Genomic DNA, 15,608 nt, shown 5'->3' with positions numbered 1-15,608 from the left:
ACGTTAATACAAAACATTTCCGTGACTGTAGAGTAAGATATATTCCATGGAACTCAAAAATATTGTCAGAGGAAACCATTTGTGAATCAGCCTAACAGTGAAGTTGTATACAGAATTTGATTTAAAGAAGGAAAAAGACATTTGGTTCTCAAATAACCTTTGCTGGACAATCCCAAGCAGACTTCTTGGAAGATTTGACTTTTAAAGAACTGGATGTGATTCCATTCTGAGGATTAAGACTGATACGTACCCATGTTATATTAGGGTTCTTTCAATTATTGCAGAAAACTTATAATAAATTGGATTAAGGAGCTAAGGATAAGATTAAGGAACTATAGAATTAAGTTAAGTTTAGTTAGGTCTAGGTTAAGTTAACTATAGTTAAGGTTGAAGGTCTTGGACCACTGTACAATTAAGGTTAATAAATTAGGTTAAGGAAAGGCAGTGTTCTATTCATTGACATCTATATTTGTTCCCATCATCCTGCTCCAATTTATTAAGATAAGAAAGCCCTACAACTCAAAGCTTAGCGTCCAGGACTTCTTGTGCATAGGCTTCCTGGACTTATTATTTTTCTTCTTCCTGCAAGAGGAAGAAAGCCAGAACATGAAGACAAGAGGAAAAGTCTGACAAAGAGGGATAAGGAATGAAAGGACTTGTGCTTCATCACCTTAGCCCTTTACCTGTTGTACTCTCCTCCAGAGGTGCAGAACTGGTCAAGGCAAAGAAAGCAGACGTATCATTATAGCTCTGGTCAGTTCCACGGGGGACGTCTCCCACGGGAAAAACAAGTGTTACCAAAGGTTTAGCAATTTTGAGTTCCTTAGCAGGTGCAGCAATAGCAAACAAGAGACTTTCCTAACTTCCCCAAGACTAAGTGATTGAAGAATACTGCAAAAGAGGGGCTTCCCAGAAGAGTCCAGGTAACTTCAATAGGCACTTGGCTAACACTGTCATCCTCAGAGCAGCTGACATGGTATGGGTAGGCAGTAGCAAAGCCAGTGCAAACATAGGGTATTCACTCAATTCCCACAAACATCTTCCTTGTACCAACTAAGCAGTGTTTATGTGGAAAGAGGGTGGAGAAGTTCAAGGGGGGGAGGGGTGGAGAGGAAGGGCCCAATAATTCAGTAGAGTAATAATTCTGATCCCTTTCCACTGCAAAGGAGGCCAACTCACACACTCCTCTTAGAGATGGTCCTACCCCTTAAAAAAGAAGCAATGATGGTGGGGTCCAAATAAACTGAGGACTTGAAGTGCCACACAGTCACTAACACCGTTCACACTCTATTGTTCACTCGTCATTCATACTAAACGTCACTTAACACTCAAAGACAGAAAATAAAATTTCAACTTCACACTCAGCAGGGGTACAACAAGAGCAAAAGAGCAAGTGTTTGGTGAGAACAAGTTGGTGGGGTTTCCCCCACTCACCCTCCTATCACCACTTAATACCTTGTTGCCAAGTTTCATTGAAAAGATTCCACCTTGTGCTGAGGAATTCTCCAAAATAAAAGACAAGTGATCAATATTTCCATGGTAATAACTGCACATCTCTTACTTTAAGTTATAAACTTGTATGGACTGTAACTCACCACATCCTGATGACTGATTAATCAAATGGTGTAACATCATCTATACAGTTAGAGATGCCAGAGTAATTCCTGAAAGTAAAAATCAAGCAAATAATTAATCCATATTTAAAAGTTCTCGAAGCATTAACAAACCAAAATACTACATATAACCTGACTTATCTGTGAAAAACATGAATTTTTAATATAAAGATTCTATTGGAGAAGTCAAAAAGGAATGCAACCATTACTAACTCTCTAATCGGCTCCATGACATCTTTGTCTCCTTTCCAAGTAAGGACCAGCACTCTAAGTTAGGTCAGGTTGTAAACCTATTACATACTTATTTTAATTTAATGTCCCACTGGTTAGTTTACATTAGGGGGTGCTCAAGGGGGATGAAAGCTCCCTGCCCACTTACATATCAGGCATCTTAGGGTAAAAGACCTAACAGCAACATAGCGGCCTCCTCTCTCGGAACACAGTCACTTCCCAAAAAAGTGCTTGAATTATGCCATCGTTTCATAATTTTGGAGAAAACACTTAATTCGAGAGGGGCATAGAGGTCTCGGTGGGTTACCTGGATGGGCCATAACCCTTCACTGATGCACATGACAGCAAATTCAAGTACTTTTTCGGGAAAGTGGCAGCATTCCGAGATCGGTGGCCACTATGTCACCACTCGGTCATATACCCTATGTCAGGTTAGAGAACAACTTTATCTATTTTAATGGTTAATACTTTAATTTACGGTGACTTAAGTTAGATTAGTTAGGGGGTCCTTGGGGAGAAAGCTCGGTAGAACTAGGTAATAACTCGGTGTCGGGTATTTCTTTGGAAATTACTGTTTCCTATAGTATTTCGGTTGATAAGAATTTACCGTTATGTTTGGGGGGTCGACTGTAATTAACCACCAGGGGCCAGTGCTAAACATGGCTTAACACATTTGACGCCCCAGTTTCTATAGTAGATTCACATCAACCGTGCATTTATTGTTTAGGCTGGTCCCTAATGACGCTCATGATTGGCTGTTGATAAGCCAATCACAGGACTATACTCAGTTTTTTCCATCTGTCCACCCATCTGTGGTGTTTGTGTATGGTAACACTGTGTCCCGGGCTTTAAATAGTCACGCTATGTGTAAGTTTTAGGTAAATAAAAGGATATCTGGGTGTACATTTGCAACTGAAAAGTGTTTTAATAATTTACTATATGCGAATTACACCGTTAATATTCTAAATAGGATATTGTTATTATTGTTGAATGTAAGCTGCCTTTTCGGGGTGGCGAATGGAACAGCCAGACGCAAATTCCATTAAACAGATGCTAAACCAAGTTACGTCATATCGTATCTGACTAAAACGCACTTTATAAAAATCAAAAGTATATACTGTACTGATATTCTTATGTGTAATGAAGTAACACGTAGCTTAGTAGCAGAGTAGGTGTGGTCCAATAAAGTTGACATCTTGCCATAGAGGACAGCGAAAGAAGCAATTTTCCTGCCATTGCATCTGGCTGTTCCATTTGCCACCACCCAGATATCCTTTAATTTACCTAAAACTTACACATAGCGTAACTATTTAAAGCCCAGGACGCAGTGTTACCATACGCAAACACCACAGGCAGGTGAAAAGATGGAAAAAAACAGAGTATAGAAACTCTCAGTCTTTCTCAAGAGTTCACATGGATAGGATCTATGTTCCACCTCTCCTGAGGGATACTTCTTTCAAAAGTCTTCCTCTGGAGAGGTGGAACGTACATCCTGCCTATGTGAACTCTCAAGAGACTGAGAGTTTCCAGCGCTGTGATTGGCTTATCAACAGCCAATCAGGAGCGTCATAAGGGACTGGCCTAGACATCAAATCCCAGGTTGATGCAAATCCACTATAGTGGCTGTCGTATTCGCAGGAACATTCCTTGCAATCTGTGTGGAGTTATTGCCTAGAATCACCGAAGTTCCCCTGGCCAGGTAAGGAATCAGCACACAATGTTAGGTTAGGTAATTCTAAGGAACGACTCCGCACGGACTGCAAGGAACGTAACCCAAATACGACATCCACTAGGGATTGGGGTGTCCAATGTATTTCGCCATGTTTTCTTGTTTTGGAGGTAAAACTGCACAGAAAAACCGCAACTGCCATAGTCTAGTACGCCGCGGAATAGCAATATATATATAGATCTACCTTAGGTTAGGTTGAATACATCCTCAGAGACCACGTTACTTCTTTTGTTTTACCCCACCCAATAACAACCACTTTCCCTCTGTGGTCCCCTTTGATTGTGGGTTTAGGTAAGTGGGTGACAGAATCTCTAAAACTAGGTACTTATAACAAAACAAACCTGAAAAATACAAAGCACAATTACTGGGTAAAGCAAAAATATCATCTTATCAACCCCATTACCTAGTAGTATAGGGTAAACAACCGACTGGACTGGCCAACCCACTGACTACCGCGTTTGTGGCCACCCTCCGAAAAAGTACTTTAACACGTCCTGACACCGGAGATCAGGGTGACCAGATTTTGAAAATTGAAATACGGGACACTTAAATTGAAGAGGTAGTTGAACAATACAGACACAACTTATGCGAAGTTATGCACGCAGCCTTCTTTATTGACTTTTTTGTTTTAAAGTGCGTTCGTTGTAGATTTTTGTTACAAACAGCTGTTCATTACATGTGTCAAAGCATTAGAATATTGCTATAAAGCAAGTTTTGCAGCTTTGAAGGATATTAATAACAAAAGTGACTTGCCATAATATATTGAATAAATTGTAAACAATAAAATACATATGATAAAAACCTTTCAATAATCCTTTTAAAATTATTTTCCTCATTGTTGTTGTTATTTTTCCTTTGTCATATTTTGCACTAGATCCAACTGCTCTCAAGAGATGGTGTTTGGTTTGAGCATATGTGATGAACTCCGAACAGGATAGTGTGAAAATGATATTGTTATGATACAATAAAGTTTGTTCATACTTACCTGGCAGATATATATATAGCTGTATTTTCTGAAGTCCGACAGAATTTTAAAAACTTCCGACACACGCAGTGGTCGGCCAGGTGGTTAGTACCCATTCCCGCCGCTGGGAGGCGGGTATCAGGAACCATTCCCATTTTCTATTCATAATTTTTATTTCCACTGTCCCCTGAGGGGAGGTGGGTGGGTACTTGATTATATATATCTGCCAGGTAAGTATGAACAAAATGTTATTGTTATGATACAATAAAGTTTGTTCATACTTACCTGGCAGATATATATATAGCTGTATTCTCCGACGTCCGACAGAATTTCAAAACTCCCGGCACACGCAGTGGGCGGCCAGGTGGTTAGTACCCATTCCCGCCGCTGGGAGGCGGATATCAGGAATCATTCCCATTTTCTATTCAGATTTTTCATACCACTGTCCCCTGAGGGGAGGTGGGTGGGTACTTTAATTATATATATCTGCCAGGTAAGTATGAACAAACTTTATTGTATCATAACAATAACATTTTGTTCATGAAACTTACCTGTCAGATATATATATAGCTGAATCCCACCATTGGAGGTGGGAAGGGACAGAATAGAAGGATTTAGGAAACACCTCAAGTGCAGATGATTGACATCTTGATTCCTTACCTGTTAGCATAGCTGACTTCTTGATTACTGTCACCGAAGTCTGCTTTTGCTTTACTAGAGTTGCCAACAAGGTAGTGACCTGTGTAGTTGGTGCGCTCTAGATGATCTGTCAACGGGGGCGTGACCACAATGTGACTAGACCATATTGACCATACTGTGAGGGCAATGAAGCTAAAACCACCACCTGACCTAACCTATCGAAGTTAGTCCCATAACTTCTAGGCTAACGAAAGGGAAAGCGCCTCAAGCGACCAACCCTTCAAAGTTAAAAGCACACCTATCCCTTTTTCTATAGGATAGGATTCGTGCTGCTTCCTGCCTCCAATAATATTTCTACGGATATGTATGGTCCTAGCGACTCGCAGATCTCATATGTCGTCTTCACATCCCGTCGGGAGTGTGAAGCGAACACAGAGTTGCTTCGCTCAAACGTGGCACTCAGGATATTACTGAGTGTCATGCTCTGTTGAAATGCTTCCGAGGCCGCGCCCTCACCTCGTGAGCACTTACTTTAAAAGGTTTCAAATCTTTGTTCAAACATGACGAATGAGCCTCTTAGAAAGACTCCTTAAAAAATAACGCCAGGGCGTTCTTCGACATGGGCAAGTCTGGTCTTTTTACGGAACACCGCAGATTGTCCGAATGACCTTGACTTTCTTTAGTTTTATCAAGATAAAACTTGAGAGCCCCGACAGGGCACAGGACTCTCTGTGGCTCTTGCCCAATAATTTGTGCCATCCCCTTGATCTCCAGGCCTCTGGGCCAAGGGTTAGACGGGTTTTCGTTCTTAGCAAGAACGGAAGGCTTAGAGGACACCGAATTATGTCCTCTAAAGCCAAAACCTCTGATGATGGCTAAAACCTCACTAACCCTCATTGCCGTAGCTAGAGTGGTTAGAAAATTAGCCTTTCTGGTCACGTGTATTAAGTTTACAGAAAGGAGAGGTTCGAAATGCTTTGACATCAAGAACTTCAGACTACGTCTAAGTTCCATCAAGATTTCCGCAGACCTCAAAGATCGTGAAGGGCTTTGTTGTTTGACAGATCCGAATCTCTGAGCCTAGAGGCCGTCAACAACATATTTCCGTATTCTACAATCGTTGGGACTGTTAGCTTATCCCATACTTCAGACGGAATGGGAAGGCGTAAAGTCATTCACAGAGGTCAGAGGTAGAGGAACAGTCATTCTTCCTGCCCTATGTCCAGAAACGGCCCACTCCGATTGGTACACTGCAAAATATGCAGCACTGCTTTGCTTTGGCAATGAGACTTGCAATTAATCTTGAAGATCCTCTCGCTTCTTGACAGTCTGAACGCATTCAGACTCAGAGCGGAGAGATTTTAGGTACCTCTCGAAGTGAGGCTGTTAGAGTAGACCGATTCTCTCGGGAATGGTCCTTGGAAAGTGCTCTCTGAAGGACGTGACCTCTGTGAATCCAGCCTCTCGAAGGCCAACATGGGGCGATCAGCGTCTTTCTCACTCCCTCTGACGCCAGCGATTATCTTATTACATTTCCTAAGCTTTTGAATAGGGGAAAAGGGCTAACCAACTATCCCCATTCCATACTATAGGATGGCGTCTATTGCTACCGCTCTCGGATCGAGAATAAGGGCGCAACGTAGAGGAAGCTTCTTCGTCTTCAATATTGCAAAATCTACGAAAGGACGTCCCCAAAGTCTCCACAACTCTCGACATACTTCTAAGCGAGGATTACTCAAAAGTCAAACGTCAGTAGTTGCTGCCGTCGATCGAGAAGATCCGCACGGACGTGCAATCGTGTAACGAACCTCTTACGGATCGTTACGTTCCGTGCCTATGCCGATAACCATCTCTCTTTTCTTGGGATATGAGAGAGCTGCGGAATTATCTGAGATGATTTGGACCACTCGACCAAAACCTCACTCTTCGAGGAACTGGAGAGCCAACCAAATTGCTTCCAATTCTTTTAGATTATGTGCCAGGACCTCTGTCCGGATGCCTGGCTCCCTCTCATTATCACCTGAGGTGATCCTTAACCCATTGAGAGACGTTTAGAATTATCTCTAGATCTTTGATGTTATTTCAGTTCTCCTGTAAGAAAAACTGTAGAGGTCTGAATTGCAGTCTATTCAGGGAAACAAGCTTCTCCAGCGAGGAAATGGTCCCAGCAGACTCATCCATTCCCTCACTAAGCATGCTTCCTTCCCTAATAAGGCTGCGCTTTGCATAAGCAGGAGAGCATTATTATAGTGCTATGCTGCGGTAGACTCGTACAGAATTCTGTTACAGTGCGGTAAGCAGCGCCGAACATGTCTAAGAGATATCTCTGTTGAAAATTTCTTAGCAAAACGGAAGTCGTTTATTCATGATTACCAGAAATCCCCTCAACCCGAGGCAAAAGTCATGATTGTAGGGCAGAGATACGGTTCGTAAATCAATCCCGCGGGAGAGAGAGACGTAACCGACTGAGCAGTACAACGAGCTACCTAACACTGAGTTGGTGACAGTGTGAGACACTGTGACAGTTACAAGCAGCAGCTTATGTTCACCTTCTCGCAGTCTTATGCCGAGTTGCCAGCTATTCTATTCATCTAAGGAATAGATTTTCCATTATTTGAACAGAAACTCAAGTTGGCATATCTAAGCGAAACAGAATTCGCTAATACAGAAGCTGATTTTGTGTGTCGTAACATTACGCTTAATTAACCAAATGTTAAATCGGAAACTCCTGGAAAGTTGCCGGGGAGTACCGATTAAATATACTGCGTCATCCACAATGACAGCAACCTCTCGTTTCGCACTATTCTGCCTGAGTTACCAGCTACTCTCTTCTACGAAGGAATAGGTTCGTTACTATTATCGATCATAAGAAAATTCTCAAGCAGGCATATTTAAGCGAAACATAATTCGCTACATGCAGAAGCTGAGTTGGTGTTGTTGTAACAATACCTTCAAGCATTGTCCTTACACCGGAAACTCCTGGAAGTTTGCAGGAAGGACCGATTAAATACACTTAAAATAACAGTCCTTTCGGTTGCCATCTGTAGAGGTAACCACGATATGCGTATATGACTTGAACTTTACATTAGTAATATGACGCGAAGATAAAAATACCTAAGTATTGCAGTCACTTGAACATCTAATTCTCTACTACATTCTTTCCTCGACGAGGAAGAGAGAGAGAATGGAAATCGACTGTCTTCATTCTCTTTGCCAAGAAAAGGAATAATATTATTCAAATGGAAATCCTCAAGTGAGAACCGAAGATCGAAAAGGAAAGTTCAAGCTTCTTATGATATTTGACATAAGACTTCATGGACGTAGTCTATAAGTCTTTTTTCCTGGATGAGCCTCTGACTAATGAATGAGAGCTCTTTCGAAATTTTGTTACTTATCCGCTTATGCGATAAAATGTTATTAAGAACTTTGTCAATGAGAACTAACCCAATTGCATGACGGAAAGTAATCCAGGAATTCGAGCATATAGCCTTCCCGATTCCCAGCAGAAATCGAGGAAGGGCAGGATTCCTGATTAGAGACTGGGCTTACGACAGGAATGACCTTAATGTTCCCCTTCGGCAGCGCAATCCCGAAAGCAGACGAGGCGTTTTATGACACCGAAATCTGCTTACAGTTTTTCCTGGAATTCATCAAGTGATGGATTTCTCTTGAACGCTCCCTTCGTAGAAAGAGAAGTAGACATCTTGACGAGACCAAACTCCTTCCTCTACTTCGACGACGCTCTCTTGAAGAGCGTTCTTGCAGGAATCCTGCCGAACGTCTTGATGCGTAGGACGCCTATCGTTCTGAAGAACGTCCTGGCAAGTGCTCTACCGAGCGTCATGACGTGTAGGATGCCGAGCGTCTTCAAAAGCGTCCTCGCTAGCGTCCTGGCGAGCGTCCTCGCTAGCGTCCTGGCGAGCGTCCAGATGTGGAAGACATCGAGCGTCTTCCAAAAAGCTTATCAATGTTTATGACGTCGAGCGTCTTCTGAAAGGCCACCCGAAAAGCGTCCTGGAGAGCCGCACACTGCTCCTGAAGTGTGAGAGCACTATAGGAAGACGTAAGGCTATCGTCTCCAAGACGGCCTTAAAGACTTTCGTTACCTTCTAACAAAGACGGTGGCCGCCTGTGCAACATTTTGCGTCTTAGTAATGCAAATGAACATATCCAGACACGCGCTCAAAAAAGGAACGCCGAGCGTTCCGAAAGGCATCGTCGCGAGGTGCTTGCCGAACGTCCTGATTGCATTCTTTGAGCGTCTTGAAGAGCGTCCGGAATAGAAGAGTGACGAACATCAAGGGAAGCGTCATAGTGAATGACGTGCGTCAACACGAGTAACTTGAGAGGCTTCCTGGCGAGGGGGAGAGCCGCTCATGAAACGCGAGCGTCCTAAGCATAAGTACGGTGATCGTCATCAGGACGAGTCTTCAGGACGTTCGCCACTCTTGACAAAACGACGGCCGGCTGTGCGACATCTTGCGTCTTTGTCACGGTCATCGACACTGCAGAAGGGCATTTAAAAGGACGCCTGTGTGTTCTTGGGTATGAGGAATTCTTTGCCCTTCTCCTGTCGAAAACTAGGATAGTCTGTCCAGTGTCATCTCTGTCCGCTGACAGAGCGTCCCTTAGGGACGAGTAAGATGCGTCTTGGCGAGCTATTTGACTATGCAAATCAGCTTGCCGGACGTCAATCTTATGAGCTTGAACAATATCCCGTTTCGTAGTAAAGCGAACGTCACATAACGTATACATAACGCCATGAGGGGAGGAGGAAACCTTAGCCGATGACAAATAAGACCTCCTTGGAGCGTCCACCAAATTGGCGAATCTCCTTGAGAAGAAGACGGTGCTTTCAATCCTGCTTCTTCTCCTGTTTCGTACCAGATCCCAGCTCTCCCTTTCAGTCTAGATGGAGGAAGTGCAAACGAAGTCTTCCTCTCGATAGAGCGTTGAATGTCTCGAAAGGCGTCCTTGTGAGGGTCCTGCCTTAAGGACATTTTTAATCTCTTGACCAAGACGACAGCCGCCTGTGCGACATTTTGCGTCTTTGTCACGCTTATCGATATTAAGTCAAGCCGAAGGACGCCAGATCGATGTGGGTTCCCCGTAACCCTCCTTCGGCTTTCGACATGCCCTCTCCCTATCCTGGGAGTCCGACAGAGGTCCAGGCCTAGAGGCGTTATGGGGCGGATCTGACGTTCCCTCCTGACGAGAGAGAGGACGTGAAGCGTCCTCTTCTCTAAAGCTTCTTAGAGGGCGCGAGTCCTTCCGAGAGCTCCAACCTTGCGGGGAGGACGCCTCGGAGGACGAGAAGCAATCTTTCATGATTCGTGCACGTGCACGATCTTTGGCAGCCTTATCCTGCCGAAGGGACGCCAGATCGGTGGGGGGGTTCCCGTAACCCTCCTTCGGTTTTCAACTTGCCCCCTCCCTGGTCCTGGGAGTCCGACAGAGGTTTAGACCTAGAGGCGTTATAGGACCGATCTGACGCCCCCTCCACAACACTAGGGGCAAAATCAACATCACTACACTCACAACACTGATTGGAGAGCGAGCACTTTTTCAAGCTTACTTGATGTAATCCACAATAATAGAAAGGGCATTACTTCTCACAGAACTTCCTCTAGGCCCGTAAGCCATACCACAGGGTTAGGCAAAATAAAGTCTACTGGTACTGTGGAGGAAGACCTCCTGATTCTATCACGCTCTAATTTGCGTACATACGAATCATACGTCTCTTTCGGAATCAGTCAACATTACACTAATTACATTGATCTCTCAACAAAGAAAACATGTATACTAAACGAGTGTCTACCGAAGGTTTCGGTAGCCTCCCCTTACCCGTTGCAGACAACAAAATCTGAAACTAGGCTAACTAGATTCAGACATCATATGCAATGAAAAAATTTTAATTAATTTATGATAGCGTATGCCTAGCCACAAATCCAAGTCAATCATTCAAAAAAATAAGTAGGATACTTAAGCGGCTAATGAAGTTTCAAAATCCTAGGCGGAGGTAGTGGAAACAGGTGTTTTCACTACCGCGACAGAGAAAAATCTGAATAGAAAATGGGAATGATTCCTGATATCCGCCTCCCAGCGGCGGGAATGGGTACTAACCACCTGGCCGCCCACTGCGTGTGCCGGGAGTTTTGAAATTCTGTCGGACGTCGGAGAATACAGCTATATATATATCTGACAGGTAAGTTTCATGAACAAACTTTATTGTATCATAACAATATCATTTTGTTCATGAAACTTACCTGTCAGATATATATATAGCTGAATCCCACCTTTGGAGGTGGGAAGGGACAGAATAGAAGGATTTTGGGAAACAAATGCATGCAGATGATTTACATCTTGGTTCCACCTGTTAGCATAGCTGGCTTCGTGGTTACTGCCACGTAAGTCTGCTTGTGCTACTAGAGTTGCCAGCGAGGGTAGAGACCTATATAGCTGGTGCACTCCAGATGATCTGTCAACAGGGGCCCCCCCCCCCCCTCGAGACCACGACGTGACTAGACCATATTGACCATACCATGAGGGCTAAGAAGTAAAATAAATATATATATATATAAATATATATCACCACCTGACCAACCTAGCCAAAGTTAAGTGTGTTAACTAAGGCTTAAGAGTTAAGAAGTCGCCGTTGTCGGCGACTCAACAACTAAATTAAGAGCTCTTCCTAACCATTTTCTACAGGATAGGATGAGTGGTACTTCTTGCCCCCAAGATTGTGTCTGCAGACACGTATGGCCCTAGCGAGCAGCAGATCTCATATGCCATCTTCACATCTCGCAGGGAGTGTGAAGTGAACACAGAGTTTGCTTCGCTAAAACATGGTACTCAGGATGTTGCTGAGTGCCATGCTCTGTTGAAATGCTTCCGAGGCCGCGCCCTCACCTCGTGAGCATTCAGATAAAAGATTTCAAATCTTTGTGCAAACACAATGAAGGAGCATTTTTGAAAAAGGAACTCCTTAACACTAAAGCCAGGCTGTTCTTCGATATGGGCAAGTCTGGTCTTTTTCTTTTTTCGGAACACTGCAGATTGCCCGATTGACTTCGACTTTCTTGAGTTTTATGTAGATAAAACTTGAGAGACCCGACAGGGCACAGGACTCTCTCTGGCTCCTGCCCACTAACTTGTGCCATCCTTGCTTCCAAGCTCCTGGCCCGGAAGGACAAAACGGGTTACCATTCTTAGGCCACAACGGAAGGGTTAGAGAGCACACCGCCTTGTGTTCTCTAAAGCCAAAACTTGTGACGATGGCTTAAAATCTCACTAACCCTCTTTGTCGTATCTAGGGTGGTTAGAAGAAGGCCTTCCTGATCACATGCAAGAAGTTAACAGGTAGGAGAGGTTCGAATGCTTTGACATCAAGAACTTCCGACTACGTCTAAGTTCCATATTGAAAGCTTCGATCTGGACATGCACAGTCAGTCCGTCTGTACTAAAGTCAGGTGACCGACCAGTTGACCAGTCAGACGAATCAAGGACAGCAAGGCTGTACCCTGAAGACCATAAGGCACTATTCTTCGCTGAAGGATGAGTGTCTGGACTGCCTGGGCGATTCAATCTAAGCAAACCTTGGGGGTGTATCAACGCAACCCAACATCGTCAGCGAATCAACTCCTGACTCGAGCTTCTGGTGCCAGGGAGAAAGGAGCGAGGAGCAAAAAGGCGATTCAGTCCCGAAGGAAGAATGCCTGACAGTCCAACCTGGTCTCATGTTACACGATCATCGGGGGTGTATAAACGCAACCGACTTCGTCAACAAGAAACTCAGGGCTACTATATGTCGCCTGATCTCGCACGAGTGTCTGACTCCGAGAAAACAGGTGAGACAAAAAGTAGATGATGAGCGAGGATCGAGATTCCACAGACTCAAAGATCGTGAAGGGCTTTGTTGTTTGACAGACGCAAATCTCTGAGCCAAAAAGGCCGTCAACAACAATATTTGCGTATTCTTTAATAGTTGTGACTGCCAGCTTATCCCATTCTTCAGACGGAAATGGAAGACGGTAATCTTATTCCTGTCAACATCTCGATAGCCTGAACGTAGTCAGACTCAGAGCGGAGAGGTTATAGGTACCTTTCGAGTTAGAGTAGACCGACTCTCTCGGAAAAGGTCCTTGGAAAGTGAACTAGGAAGTATGTGACCCTCTGTGAATCCAGGATCCTGAGGCCAACATGGGGCGATCAGCGTCATTGTCGCTCCCTGTGACGTCATAAATCCTCTTATTACATTTCCTAAGCGATTGAAAAAAGGGGAAAAGAGACTAAATATCCATCCCCGTTCAATATCATAGGATGGCGTTTAAAGGAACCGATCCCGGATCGAGAATAAGGGAGCAGAGAAGAAGAAGCCTCTTCGTCCTCAACATATCGAAGAGAAATGAAAGGGCGTCCCTAAAGTCCTCCACAACTCTCAACTTACTTCTAAAGAAAGATTCCACTCGGAAGTCAATAGTTGCTGCCGTCGATCGAGACGATTCGTACGGACTTTTGCAATCCGGTAACGAACCTCTAGAGGATCGTTACATTCTACGCCTGTTGTTATAATAGGCTTTCTCGTAAACTCGAACAGGGACCGAGAGAAGATACTTCTTAAGATATGAGAGAGCTGTGGAATATCAGAGTTGATGTGGACCACTGGTTCCCAAAAACTCGTTCGAGGACTGGAGGGACTACCGAATCGCTTTTACTTCTTTCAGATTAAGATCCAGGACATCTGAAACCCTATCCAGATGTCCGGCACTTCTTTCTATCACCTCAGTGATAAACGCACTGAGAGATGTTCAGAATCATTCCTAGATCTTGAATAATATTTCAGTTTCCCGGTAGGAAAAAACTGTGGTCTGAATTGCAGTCTATTCGGGGAAACAAACTTCTTCAGGAAGGAAATGGTCCCCAGCAAGCTCATCCATTCCCTCCCCGAGTATGTTTACTTCCCTAATAAGGCTGCGCTTTGCCTAAGCAGGAGAGCATATAAAAGTGCAATGTTGCGGTAGACTCGTAGTTCTATACCGCGGTACGTAACGAGCACCGAAAGGATTAAGAGATAACTCTGTTGAACATAGTAAGGCAAAACGAATGCAACGTTTATTCATTCACGTAAGAAATCCCCTCAATCTTAGGCTAAAGTCCGTGATTGTAGGGCAGAGTTACAGTTAGTCAGTCAATCCCGCAGGAGAGACGTAACCGCCAGCACAGAGATACGGTTAGTCAGTCAATCCCGCAGGAGAGAGAGACGTAACCTACGGCGCATGACAGCGCCCGATCTGTTACTGGCTCGGTTGGACTGGAAGACCAGACACAGCGTGACAGCAGCAGCCAGCAGCTTACGAACGCTCGTCTCTTACTTTATGTCTGGGTTGCCAGCTACCCTATTCTACGAAGAAATAGGTCCGTTATTTTTTGAGCCGAAAAGACTCTCAAGCTGGTATATTTAAGCGAAACAGAAAACGCTAAATATATAGATGCGTTTGTGTCGTCAGAACACTACCATACAACGGTAAAAGATAAATCGGAAACTCCTGGAAGGCTGCAGGGAGTAACGATTAAATGTCCCTTAAAATAGACAATAGACCTCTCGGTTGCCATCCAAGAGTAACTACAGCAAGCGTATATGACTTGAACCAACCAGAAGTAAAATAACGCAAGGCAAATATGAAATTATTCACAATAAGTTTGTTCATACTTACCTGGCAGACTACATATAGCTGAATTCGGAAATACAGCTACATACATACTGACAGGCAAGTTTCATGAACAAAACTTAAGAGAATCGAAGCAGTCAGCTCAAGCTTCTTATGTTACTGGACAAATAAGCGTTTATTGACGTAGTCTACAATCTATTTCTTGTACGAGTCTGCGAATGACGAATGAGAGCTCTTCCGAATCTTGTCAATAAGAGCTTATTCGCTTACGCAATATCAAGTTAATGAGATGTTTGTCAATGAGGGGAACTAACCATTTACGGGACAAAGAGATATTTTGTCAATGAGGGGATACCCACTTACTTGACAAAACGAAAGTATATTGTCAATGGGGGAAAGTCACTGAATTGACAAAACGTAATCCAGGGAGTCAAGCATTTAATTTTTCCGATTCCCGTCTCAAACGAGGAAGGGGCAAGAATGCCTGTTAAAGACTGGGACCATTGGGGCTTACGGCAGGTAGAACAACGATGTTCAATTCGGCAGCGTAGTCCCGACTAGAAAACTAACAAAATCTATCATCTGAAAAACCCTTTCAGATGGGCTAAAAAGCTTGCAAAATTATCCTGGGAAGAGGAAGAAACTCTCCAACCAGCTTCCTCTCCCGTATCACAACTAATGCCTGCTAAAGCTTAAAATTTATTGGCAGTATGGCAAAGGAAGTCCTGTCTTGCGCTTTCCTGAAGAGCGTCCTTTTGATGAGT

The 15,608-nt window shown here is 43.8% G+C and overlaps 1 protein-coding gene across 1 annotated transcript in view; it reads right to left on the bottom strand.

Annotated features, from left to right (window-relative positions):
* Nucleotides 1-15,608, bottom strand: part of LOC135210707 (prostaglandin G/H synthase 1-like) — a 300,730-nt gene that overhangs the window by 248,570 nt on the left and 36,552 nt on the right. The window contains exon 2 of the mRNA XM_064243475.1: nucleotides 1,596-1,664. The gene's annotated coding sequence lies outside the window, so the exon portion shown is untranslated. The remainder of the gene's footprint in view (nucleotides 1-1,595; nucleotides 1,665-15,608) is intronic.

The sequence above is a fragment of the Macrobrachium nipponense genome, chromosome 4 (assembly GCF_015104395.2).
Source record: "Macrobrachium nipponense isolate FS-2020 chromosome 4, ASM1510439v2, whole genome shotgun sequence".
Taxonomy (NCBI): domain Eukaryota; kingdom Metazoa; phylum Arthropoda; class Malacostraca; order Decapoda; family Palaemonidae; genus Macrobrachium; species Macrobrachium nipponense.
This window is presented reverse-complemented; position numbering and strand designations above follow the sequence as displayed.